This window comes from Peromyscus californicus, unplaced genomic scaffold (genome assembly GCF_007827085.1).
Source record: "Peromyscus californicus insignis strain IS unplaced genomic scaffold, ASM782708v3 Scaffold_5__1_contigs__length_169319896, whole genome shotgun sequence".
Lineage (NCBI taxonomy): Eukaryota > Metazoa > Chordata > Mammalia > Rodentia > Cricetidae > Peromyscus > Peromyscus californicus.
In genome coordinates, this window is record NW_026294573.1 from 32,828,374 (window position 1) to 32,840,690 (window position 12,317).

Sequence of the window (12,317 nt, forward strand, 5' to 3'; positions counted from 1 at the left end):
GTGCTGTTGACCAGCCAGCTACCAGTCCTCTGAGTCTGTCCAGCCTCCAAGCCCCTGATGTTTCGGAGTCAGACTTCTCACAGGGTTAGGAGGGGAAGGTCAATGCTGCCAAACCTTGTCCTTTTCTCAAAAGCAGTAACGGATGTGGAGAGAAGAGACGAAGGAAGGCCGCTATGCCCTTGGGTGATCCAAGGTAAATATCAGATGGCATCCAGGCAAATGCATTCTTTTTACTGTAACTGCATTTAAACAAACTGAAGCCTTGCTCAGGCCGAGGCTAAATTCATTTAAGTAAGACCATCAAACATGGGGACTAGAGAGATGGCTCAGAGGTTTAAAGGGCTGGCTTCTCTTCCAGAGGACCCAGGTTTGATCCCCAGTACCTACAAGGTGGCACACAGTCATCTGTTAACTCTAGTTCCAGGGGATCTGATTGATGCCCACTTCAGCCTTTGCAGGTGCACACATGTGGTACACTGGTACACAGAGAAGTAACACACCCTACAGATAAAATAACAAAAAGACTTTTAAGAAAGTCAAACACAAAAGCAGGAGGTAAAACGTTTGTAATGTATTTTATAATACTCCAACAACATAAAAAAAAAGAGGAGGAAATTTTATAATAATATCTGACACCTAGGAAACTACACTGATTAATGAATGAGCAAATAAATAAATACAGTCAGGGTTTGCGGGGGAGGCATGGCGGTGCAGGAGGATCAAGAGTTCAAGACCAGCCTAGACTATGTAAGAACTTGTCTCAAAAAAGCCAACCAAGCAAACAAACAAAGAAATAAAATAAAATAAAATAAAAAGGGAGCCAGGCAAGGTAATGGTGGTGCACATCTGCAATCCTAGTACTGGGGAGGCAGGAGAATTACTGGAAGTTCAAGACCAGCCTAACCTACAAAGCAAGTTTCAGGCCAGCCAGGGCTACCTGACACAAAACGAGAACTCAATTGTCAGTCTCTGCCTTCCGAGTTAAAGCCATCCACTCCGTGGATCTCGGCAGGCACTGTATTGTGTACCTCTTTCCCCCAGGGCAGTCAAGTCTAGCCTCAGGGGTAGAATCTATCTTGTAAAGTGAGTACTTAGAGATCCGGTTGCCCTGACTCCTTAGGGTTGCTCTGACCTTGTCCTCTGTCCCATAGAAAAGAGGGACTTAGGGGACTCGGTGGAGTCTTTTCCTTCCCTATGGGGAACCTGGGATGTACCCCTTCTTTCTAGCAAAGCTGTGGATGTTGAAAAGCAGAGAGTGAGTTCCCTGGGTAGAAGTGGGGAAGGCTAAGTCACCTCGGGCAAGTCCCTGCCTTCCTCAGTGGCACTCAGAGGTGTCTTACCCAAGAGAGCTCGACTGTCTGGTCAGGCCAATCATTGCACACACACACACACACACACACACACACACACACACACACACACACACACACACACGCCTCTGAGCTCCTACAGCCCTTTTGGTCTTTGCTTGGTGCATGAGGAGATAAACAGGAATGCAGAGCCTGGAAAAACCAGAGAGGAGAGAAGGGCACAGCAAACGCCAGGTGACAGACAGTCCCTGTCAGGTCTGGGATCCCAGAATGCACACAAGAGATTTGGCAAGGCCACAGGCTGCACCCGAAATATCGTGATCTTGAAGGTCAGAGCATTACTGGTTCTCTTCCAGATTCTTCCTCCATCCCACGGTAGACCGAACATGGGCTTGGGAGCCAGGGGTTGACCCCTGAGGAGTCACTAACTCCAGCCGGAAGTTTTTCCCACGGAAGAAGGATCGGGCCTCAGCCTCCCAGTACTTGTGAGGGTTCCACAAGGTCCAGAGTGTCCAGAGCTTGGCCTAGGGCTTGGTGCACTGCGTGGACGCACTTGTCTCCCTCGCTCGGCCTATTCTTGCTAAGGGGCTTTGCACCTGAGAAATCTTGCAGAAGCCCTTTTGAGTGAGTGGGCTTGCCTTCTCCCAGGTGGAAGCCCTCCTCAGAGTGTATCTCTGACCTTGAACTTGTTATGTCATCGTAGAGAGACAGAGAAAGGACTGGTGGGCTGGAGCCACAGGCGGGACTCTGGGAAAGCCTGCCAGGGTTGAGAGGCAGCGCTGAAGCTGCCCTCTCTTGCCTAATGACTTGCCCAGGACTAGGTGACGTCTTCCCTCCCTCCCTTCTTGGAGACAGGACTAAGTGGCTTCCAAGAAGGTTGGCATTGTTCAACATTAGATGCTCCAACTGGCAGAGGAAAGCATAGCATCGGGAGGGTGTGTGTGTGTGACAGGCCAGGAAGTCAAGGGCTGGAGCCTGAAGCAGCAGGAGAGGGAACAGGTTTGCTCACATTCTTGCCAGGCCAGGATTCCAAAACACTTCTCTGTGTCACCAGCCTGTCAGTCACAAGCTCTGTCAAGATAGTTCTGCTGTGGGCGCTCCTCAGCACCAAGCTCCCCTCCTGTCCTCTCAACATCCAGGAGCGGCTGTCCCTGACTGCCTTTTGCAGACGAAGAAGCAGGCTTAGAGAGGAAGACTTGAGTGCCTAGAGGGGCTGAGAGGAAGGAACGAACCCTGTAATGAGAACCTGTTACGTGTGCAAGGAAGGCCCGGTGCCTGTAAACATGCCTCTGCTCCGTAGCACAGCAAGGTCCATTTCATATCCAGGGACAGTAGGACCAAAGCCCCTGGAAGCTCCTGCTCAGGGTCCAGAGCGACACAGAGACAAGGCATGAGTGAGGTGAACTCTGCTGGGGTCAGGTCCTGCTGTGCTGAGCTCTCGGCCATGGGGAAGGCAAGAAAGAGACTCGGACATGCTCAGACTCCTAAGAGTCCGCTAGCACCAGCTCATTGCAAAGACGGTTTTCCATCTAACGTGAAAACATCTACCTTTCCCCCTGGACTTCATTTTCTCCATGTATGGCTGGCTGACAGGGAATGACTAAGCAGAATTCACACAGAGATAAAGGGGCCTGAACTATTGTTGACTGTTTTTCGGGTTTTGTTTGTTTTTAAGATAGATAGGGCCTCTAACAGTCAGGCTGACCTCCAGCGTGCCGTGCAGTCAAGCACAGCCTTGAACTCCTGTCCTCTTCTCTCTTCCATGCCTGGTGCTGTGATTACGGGTGACGTCTAGTCTATGAGGTGATGAGGATGGAACCCAGGTTAGCTTATGCTAAGTGAGCACCCTATGGATTGAGCTACATCCCATGTCACTATGGTTCATACTTCTGTGGTCACTAACACAGTGGGCCAGCCTCCACACTGCAAGATTTGTGTTTATAAATTCAGACACAACTCCTTTCCCTATTTGTGAGCTAAAATTTGTTTGTGACAGTTAAGTGCAATAATAATCTTACATTTGTTTTTTGTTTATTTTGTTTTAAGGGATATATGAGGACGATTGGTAAAATTTAAAATAAATTTGTAGATTTATTATATTACATAATTTACATAATTTCAAATTATCTCATTTTTTTTTTTTTTGAGACAGGGTCTCTTTATGTAGCCCTGGCTGTCCTGGAACTCATCATGTAGACCAGGATGGCCTTGAACTCACAGAGCTCCTCCTGCCTCCGCCTCCTGAGTGCTGGGATTAAAGGCGTGCGCCACCACACTTGGCTAACTCTTATTTTTTTCAAATATTATTATTGTTGTTGTGTGTGTGTGTGATGTGTGAGTGCAGGTGAGCGCAGGCTACAGCATGTAAGTGGAGGTCAGGGGACGAGTTTGCAGAACTGGTCCTCTCCTTCCAACTTGACTTGGATGAACTGAATTCAGGCTTGGCAGCAACAGCTTCACCCGCAGCCAACCAGCCGGCCCAGATTCTCCGGTTTTGATGGTTGTATTGTGGTTATGTCTTTTGGGGGCAATACATTCGAAACTATCATTTTAATTAAAAATATTTTTTAGATTTATTCATTGTGTGATTGTGAATGCTGTCCTAAATGTATATATGTGTTCCATCTCTGTTCCTGGTGCCCTGGGAAGTCAGAAAAGGACATTGGGTCCCCTGGAACTACAGTTATGGATGGTGAACCACCCTGTAGGTGCTGGGATCTGAACTTGGGTCCTCTGCAGAAGCAACAAGTGCTCTTAACTGCTGAGCCATCTCTCCAGTCCCCCACACTGAGTTATTTAATGAAAAAGAGATACCATGATAACAAATTTTAGATATTTCAGGAAGGGCTGGCAGGATGGCTCAGCAAGGCAAAGGAGCTTGCTGCCAAACCTGATGACCTGAGTTTGAGCCTCAGGATGGGCTCATGTGGAGGAGAGAGAGAACTCCCACAAGTTGTCTTCTGACCTCCACATGTGTATGGTAGCTCTTGTGATCCCCACCACAACAAACACAATAAAATACAGATTTCTGGAAAACCTGCACTCACACACAAGAATGGTGCAAAGGCAGCAAACACTTCCAGGGAATCAGGCGGAAGGGAGCTTCAGATTCTTTGCACTACTCTTACAACTCTGCCGTCAACCTGAAATTACATCAAAACAACAAAAATTGAATGACAATATTGACTTTTATTTGAAACAGTGGTCAACTCAGGACTAGAGGTCGTCAATAGACTGCTCATCTGCCAGTGGGGGCTGGCCTACTCCAGGGTGAGATGTGAACTCTTTGCTCCCTAATTTAGCCTCACCTCCATTCTGCCTCTGTGGCTCCTCTTTCTGGGTCCGGGCCTCTTTGAGGTGATACCTTTTCATGGACCAGGCCCAAACCTCTTTGCTCTGAGGTCCTCTTTCTGCTTCTCCTGGGTGTTCTGAACCAGTGGACAAGGGGAGGGGCTGCCTCAAAGCTGGAACCTCAAGGTCAGTCTCTTTGTCCCATGCCTTAGTTCTCAAGAACTCCTTGTCTGACAGCAATGGCCTCTTCCTCGTCTTCAGTCGAACTTTGTCCCCATGACTGACCAAATTCATGTCTTGATGTTTAGAGAGAAGATCAAGATACCTGATGCTCTCTACCTCTTGATTCTTATATGACTCTTCAAAAATAATTCTGGCATCCCTTAAGAGTCTAATTTAATCACCACAAATAATTAAAAGACAAGCATGTAGGCATGGTGGAGACAGAGGCAGGTAGATCTCTGAGTTCAAGGCCAGCCTGGGTCTACATTGTGAATTCTAGGCTAGCCAGGGCTTCATAGTAAGATCCTAACTCAAACAGACAAAAAAGCATTGTGAGAGGACTTTTTTTTTTTCTAGCCTGAATCAATCATTCTACATCATAAGTGTTCAATCAAACAGGGCATTGTGACCCATGGATGTATACAGTTATTTATCCATTAAAATAAAAATTTGTTGGGTGATGGTGGCATACGCCTTTAATCTCAGGAGGCAGAGGCAGGCGGATCATTCTGAGTCTGAGGCCAGCCTAGTTTACATAGTGAATTCCAGGACAGCCAAGATGACCTAGAGAGAATTTGTCTCAAAAAATTAATAAACAGGGCTGGAGAGATGGCTCAGTGGTTAAGAGCACTGGCTGCTCTTCCAGAAGACCAGGGTTCAATTCCCAGCACCAAAGTGGCAGCTCACAACTGTCTGTAACTCCAGTTCCAGGAAATCTGGCATCCTCACACAAACATACATGCAGGCAAAACACCACTGCACATAAAATAAAAATAAATAAATAATTAAAAATTTAATAAACTAATAAAGGGGCTGGAGAGGTGGTCCTGTAGGTACAGTACTTGCTACCTAGCTTGAGGACCTGAGTTCTGATCCCCACACCCAAGTGAAAGATCTTGCATGTAACCTCAGGGGTGGGGGATGGAGAGAGCAGATTTCAGGGCCTTCACAGTTATCTAGTCTAACCAAAAGTGGGGAACTGCAGTTACAGTGAGAGACACTGTCTCAGAAAATAAGGCAGAGATCAATAGGAGGACTCCTGAAGCCAACCTCTGGCCTCCACATATGCACTCATAGGCATCCACACTGGCATATCACACATACACGCGAGCGCGCGCACACACTCGCACGCGCACATGCACACACACACACACACACACACACATACACACACACACCCCAAAATGAGATTTAACAAAAAGGAAAAAAATAAATAAAAAAGAGAATTGACAGTGAGTGCTGATGTGCTCCTCTGAGCCCAGTGAAGGGTTGTTAAACAGCCAAAACATTTTGGTCAAACCTGTCATGGTGGTTCACATAGGTAAACCCAAGGGGGAGGTAGAGACAGGAGGATCAGGAAGTCAAGGCGTAAGAAGTTCAAGGTCAGCCTTGGCTACAGGAGACCATGTCTCAATATCCTTTCTTAGTTTTGTTTTTAAATTCTATTTATTTATGTGTACATATGACTGTATATGTAAGTCACCAAATGTGTGCTGATGTCTGCGGCCAGAAGGGGATGTTGGACTTCCCCCTAGAGCTGGAGTTACTGGTGGCTATGAGCCTGGAGACGTAGGTGTTGGGGATTGAACTCAGGTCCTGTGGAAGGACAGCAAACACCCTCAACTACCGTTACCTCTATGCCTCCTTCCTTCCTTCCTTCCTTCCTCCCTCCCTCCCTCCCTTCCTCCCTCCCTCCCTCCCTCCCTTCCTTCCTTCCTTCCTTCCTTCCTTCCTCCCTTCCTCTTTTTCTTTCCTTCTTTCTTTTGAATGGAAAAAAAAGTAAAGCCAAGGGCTAGGGAGTCATGAAGACACGTGATAGGGCCCTAAATTATAGTGAGATAAGAGAAGCGAGGGGCGGGGTTCAACTGCAAGAGGGCTATTGTAGATAATAACGTGCTTATGTGTCAAAAGCCGGGAAGACATGTGATGTTTGAGGCCCTGGGCTTTGTCTGAGTGTCAGGGGGATAAACTAGAAGGGTTTTGAATGTCTTCACCTTAAATAAATGTTAAATACACTCCACTACCGAGTGAGATTTTCTGTGCCAACTACAGAAACCTAACACCAGGGGCTGACAGTGGAGCACAGGGTAGAACACTCTGCCCTGGGTTTGGTCCACAGCACCAACCATTTAAAAGGTGAAGAGGAAAACTCCACATAGTACTCTGCTATACCAGCATGAACTGAGTACTTTGCACATGCCACATTTGGGGGGCCAGTTCTAGCCTTGTGTGTGTATGTGTTTATTTTTTTAACTACGTTCATTTGGTGTGTGTGCTCATGTGTGTGGGCATGCATTTCACTGTGTATGTGTGGAGGTCAGAGGACAACCTGATGGACTCAGGTCTCTCCTTCCACCATGTGGGTCCCAGGAATCAAACTCAGGCCTTCAAGCTTGGTGATATGGTAGGTATTTTGCTCACTGAATCATCTTGCTGCCTGTCCCTCCCCCACAGCCCTTCTTTACACATTTGATGAACTCAGGGACCTATGAAAACCAGTATTGAATACAAGTTCTGGAATTAAAACTTTTGTTTATTTTTATGTGCATTAGTGTTTTGTCTGCAAGTATGTCTTTGTGACACACACATGCCTGTGGGCACTGGAAACCAAACCTAGGTCCTCTGCAAGAACATCAAAGTGTTCTTAACTGCTGAGCCATTTCTCCAGGCCTCCACATGGCTATTTTTAACCTATTACTTTGCAATACATTTATATTTAAAGAAGAGTTATAGGGGTAGGGGTAGGACTCAGCTGCCAGAGTGCAGACTTAGCAAGTGTAAAGTCCTAGGCTTGATTCCTAGTACTTAAAAAACCAGGAGTTGTGGCACATGCCCAAAATTCCAAATCTCAGGAAGTGGAGGCAGGAGGATCAAGCCTTCTAGGGCATCGTCAGCTACATAGTTAGATGGAGTCCAGCCTGTGGTTCATAGAACAACAACAACAAAATGTTATAAATATTAAACAGAGAGTTCCTTGCTCCGTCTTCCCTTAATGTCACGTAGCCATGCACGTTAACCAGGGGCCGAAGAGATGACTCAGAGCGATTGCTCTCGCAGAGGATCCAGGTTTGGTTCCTAGGACCTAATAGATGGTAACTCACGACCACCTGTAACTCCAGTTCCAGCGGATACGATGCTCCCTTCTGGCCTGCCTGGTGTATGCATGGTATGCCTATATAGGTATAGGCACTCATGGATACACATAAAACTAAATATAAATTTTAACACACTACTAACTAAACTATGAACTTCATCTGGATTTTACTAGTTTCTTCACTGCTGTGTGTGTGTGTGTGTGTGTGTGTGTGTGTGTGTGTGTGTGTGTGTGTGTGTATGTGTGTCTATTCCCAAGATTCCTCCTAGGCTACATACACATTGTATTCCATTGTCAGGCCCCTTAGTGTCCCTATCTATGATAATTTCTGAGTCTTACTTTTGCACAATCTTTTGTTTGTCTTTTGAGAAAAGGTCTCACTCTGCAGATCAGGTTAACTTTGAACTCATGACCATCTGTCTGGCTTAGCTTCCCAAGTGCTGGGATTACAGGTTGTGAACCCCCAGGCCCCGCAACCTTGGCCCTGGGAAGAGCTCTGTTTAGTTATTTTTGTAGAAGGTCCCCTGAGGCCTTATCTAATGTTTCTCAGAATCAGACTGCGGTTATTGGTTTGGAGGAAGAAGGTCACAGGGATGACGTGCTCCTCTCCTTGAGTCGTGTTGTTGATACACGATAGCAATATCCCTTGTGGCCGTGATGGTAACCTTAGTCACGTGGTTCCAAGGTCGTGACTGCTGCCAGGTTTCTTGACTCTCCTTTTCCTTATTTGAGAATTGAGCCTGAGTCCAGTCCTCATTCAAGGGTAAGAGAATTGGCTTCTGCTTCCCAGGAGAGGGGCATCAATGTGGGGATAACAGTTAACTCCACTGTGGTATTTAAGGACTCCAGAAGCTACTCTGAGGCTGTATTCTGTTTCTCTGTGACATTTCATTCTCTTTTTGAGTATTGGTCAGTGGATCTTGCCTACAGCAATTCTTCAAGTACAAGAGAACTCTTTTCAGCTTTAAACACCACATTACCCGTTGTTTGAGAAAGCATGCAATGTCAATAAGCTATTGTGAAACCAGCCTTTGTATTGTATTAACCACAATCAAATCTGCACGCTCTAGATGAACTTAAAATGTATTCAGAACTGGGACCCACCGCTGTGACCACATTGAGTCTGAGTGAGTGAAATCTTGCCTCTTTGCTAAATACTTCTCACTCCTGCCCTGCTCAGATACCCTCAGGCTTTGCAACCCTCTTCTCATGCTCCACAGCAGAAACAAAACAGTTAAAAAAAAAAAAAAAAGAAAAGAAAAGACTTCAGACCTTTCATTTGTGACTACATTACCATCTAGCTGTAAGCAACAAGGTCTCCAGCAGGCCAAGCCAATTCAGATTCTCTCCCAGAAGGGACATTTTATGGGAAAATAGAATGGCTTGAAAAATTAATGTGTGTGTGTGTGTGTGTGTGTGTGTGTGTGTGTGTGTGTGTGTGTGTGTGTGTGTGTGTACCAGAAGACATTGCAGGAATTGGTTCTTTACCAAGTAGGTTCTGGGGACTAAACTCAGTTGTCCAGGCTTGGTGACAGGTGCCTTTACCCACTGTGATATCTCTTCAGCACAAAAACTTAATTTTAGATTAGTAGGTGAGCGGGCCAGGCAAATATCATGACAGCCTGTCCTAATAACTCGATTTAGAACTAGGCCTCGGTCCCTGCTTCTTGGAACTGAGCAGGCAGTTTCTGAGGAAGCCACAGACAAAGGACAAACAATCTTCAACGCCCCTGACAGCAGGGACAAGGGAGATAGGATGTACCAAGCCTGGGCCACTGAGCCAGCCCCCACAGTCTGCTGCTCAAGGTAATAACCAAATAAGGACAACACCTAGGACTTGTCCAGGCCTACTCAAAAATGGAAAAACTGTAGCCTTAACCAACCCCTGACTAGCCCTAACCAATTAGAATGTACTAATGTGATTGCCACTTGCTTAAGCCTGAGATGACCTAACTGCCCTGGAACTCACCTTAGCTGTGCTTAAAAGGAGCCTGCGAGCTTCTCTGGAGGTTGTTGCCATTTTGCCTTTGTGTAGGATGGTCGGCCCCAGCATGCTGGAATAATAAACACTCTTGTTGATTGCATACACGAATGATGGTATTTTGTGGGACTTCTCCAGGACTCTAACAGCAGAAAAAGAGAATTTTGCTGTGGTTATCAGAGAAGTGAGGTCATAGGCTTTGGGCACATTGTGCTTCTAGGCACTAAAAAAAACGGCCTTCTTTGCCCTTCCCAGCTTGGGGAAAGGATGTTGTCTACTCTGACAGCAGCCATGTACGGGGATGGTGGTAAATTACTTTGGATAGTATTCAAGCTTTGTGTGAATACACAGTTAACAGTTGGGTTCAGGTGTGCACAGATCAGCTCTAAGAAAGCAGGTATACGGCCAACCGAACTCCTGTCTGGGTCTCTCGCTTTGCTCTCCTCTCCAGACAACATAAGCTCCACCACCTTTTCCACCAACTACCAGTCCCAGGGCTCTGTGCGGACGCCCAGCCAGCGGATCCATCCTGCCAGCAGCGAGGCCAGTGTCTATGCAGGTGCTGGGGGCTCCGGTCCTGGGATCTCCGTGTCCTGCACCACAAGTGTCTGGGGTGGCTCCATGGGGTCTGCAGGTCTGGTTGGAATGGGTGGCATCCAGACCAAGAAGGAGACCATGCAAGAACTGAACGACCACCTGGCCAGCTACCTGGACAGGGTGAAGAGCCTGGAGACTGAGAATAGGAGACTGGAGAGCAAAATCCGGGAACATCTGGAGAAAAAGGGGTCCCAGGGCATCAGAGACTGGGGCCACTATTTCAAGATCATCGAGGACCTAAGGGCTCAGATCTTTGCAAATTCTGTGGACAATGTCGCATCGTCCTGCAGATCGACAATGCTCATCTTGCTGCTGATGACTTCAGAGTCAAGTATGAGACAGAACTGGCCATGCGCCAGTCTGTGGAGAATGATATCTATGGGCTCTGAAAGGTAGTGGATGACACCAACATAATGAGGCTGCAGCTGGAGACAGAAATTGAAGCCCTCAAGGAGGCACTGCTGTTCATGAAGAAGAATCACGAGGAGGAAGTCAAAGGACTGGAAGCCCAGATTGCCATTTCTGGATTGACCATGGAAGTGGATGCCCCCAAATTTCAGGACCTCAGCAAGATCATGGCTGACATCCGGGCCCAGTATGAGGAGCGGGCTCAGAAGAATCGTGAGGAACTGAACAAGTACTGGTCCCAGCAGATTGAGGAGAGCACCATGGTAATCACCACCCAGTCTGCTGAAATCAGAGATGCTGAGACCACACTCACAGACCTGAGGCGCACCTTCCAGGCCTTGGAAATTGACCTGGAAGCCATGAAAAATCAGAAGATCAGCTTGGAGAACAACCTTAGGGATGTGAAGGCCCGATACAACACGCAGATGGAGCAGCTCCATGGGGTCCTTCTGCACCTGGAGTCAGAGCTGGCCCAAACCCGGGCAGAGGGGCAGCGCCAGACCCGGGAATATGAAGCCCTACTGAACATCAAGGTCAAGCTTGAGGCTGAGATTGCCACCTACCGCCGCTTGCTGGAAGACGGGGAAGACTCAGTCTCAACGATGCCCTGGACTCCAGTAACTCCTTGCAAACTGTCCAGAGGACAACCACCCACAAGGTCATGGATAGCAAAGTTGTGTCCAAGACCAACGGCACCAGAGTTCTGAGGCACTGAGGCTGACAAGGAGGCGACCCCTGGGGACTAAGGGACCAATAAAAGTTGAGAAGTCTCTGGACAAAAAAAAAAAAAAAAAGAAAAAAGCAAGCAGGTATAAGAGCCAGAAGGAGCTGGTTTTGAAACCATATTAAATACAAGTTTTCTTGTAGTCTAGTACTGGGCAGGCCACTAAGTTCACTTTAGACAAGCCAGAAATGTTATGATGACTTGAAATGATGGTGTAATGTTTTGAAACAGAATTTATCTGAAAAATAACATGTATTCATAAATGGAAATAACAACAATCTAATAATAGTAAAAAAAAAAAAAATAAGCCGGGCATAATGGAATGCCTTTAATTCCAGCACTTGGGAGGTAGAGGCAGGAGGATCTTTGTGAGTTTCAAGCCGGACAGGGCTACATAGTAAGACTGTCGAGAGAGAGAGAGAGAGAGAGAGAGAGAGAGAGAGAGAGAGAGAGAGAGAGAGAGAGAAAGGGAGGAAGGGAAGGAGGGATGGAGGGAGGGAGGGAGGGAGGGAGGGAGGGAGGGGGAGGGAGGGAGGGAGGAAGTGAGAAAGCATCTGGGGCTGGAGAGATGGTTCAACAGTTAAGAGCACTGGCTACTCTTCTAGAGGGCCCAGGTTTTATTCCCAGCACCTACAACCACTGGGAGTCCAGTTCAAGAGGATCCAACACCCTCTTCTGGCCTCCATAGGT

The 12,317-nt window shown here is 47.1% G+C and overlaps 1 pseudogene; it reads left to right on the forward strand.

The window, feature by feature from the left end:
- Positions 1-10,189: 10,189 nt before the first annotated feature.
- LOC128096955 (keratin, type I cytoskeletal 18-like) lies at positions 10,190-11,618 on the forward strand (annotated as a pseudogene).
- The last annotated feature ends 699 nt before the right edge of the window (positions 11,619-12,317 follow it).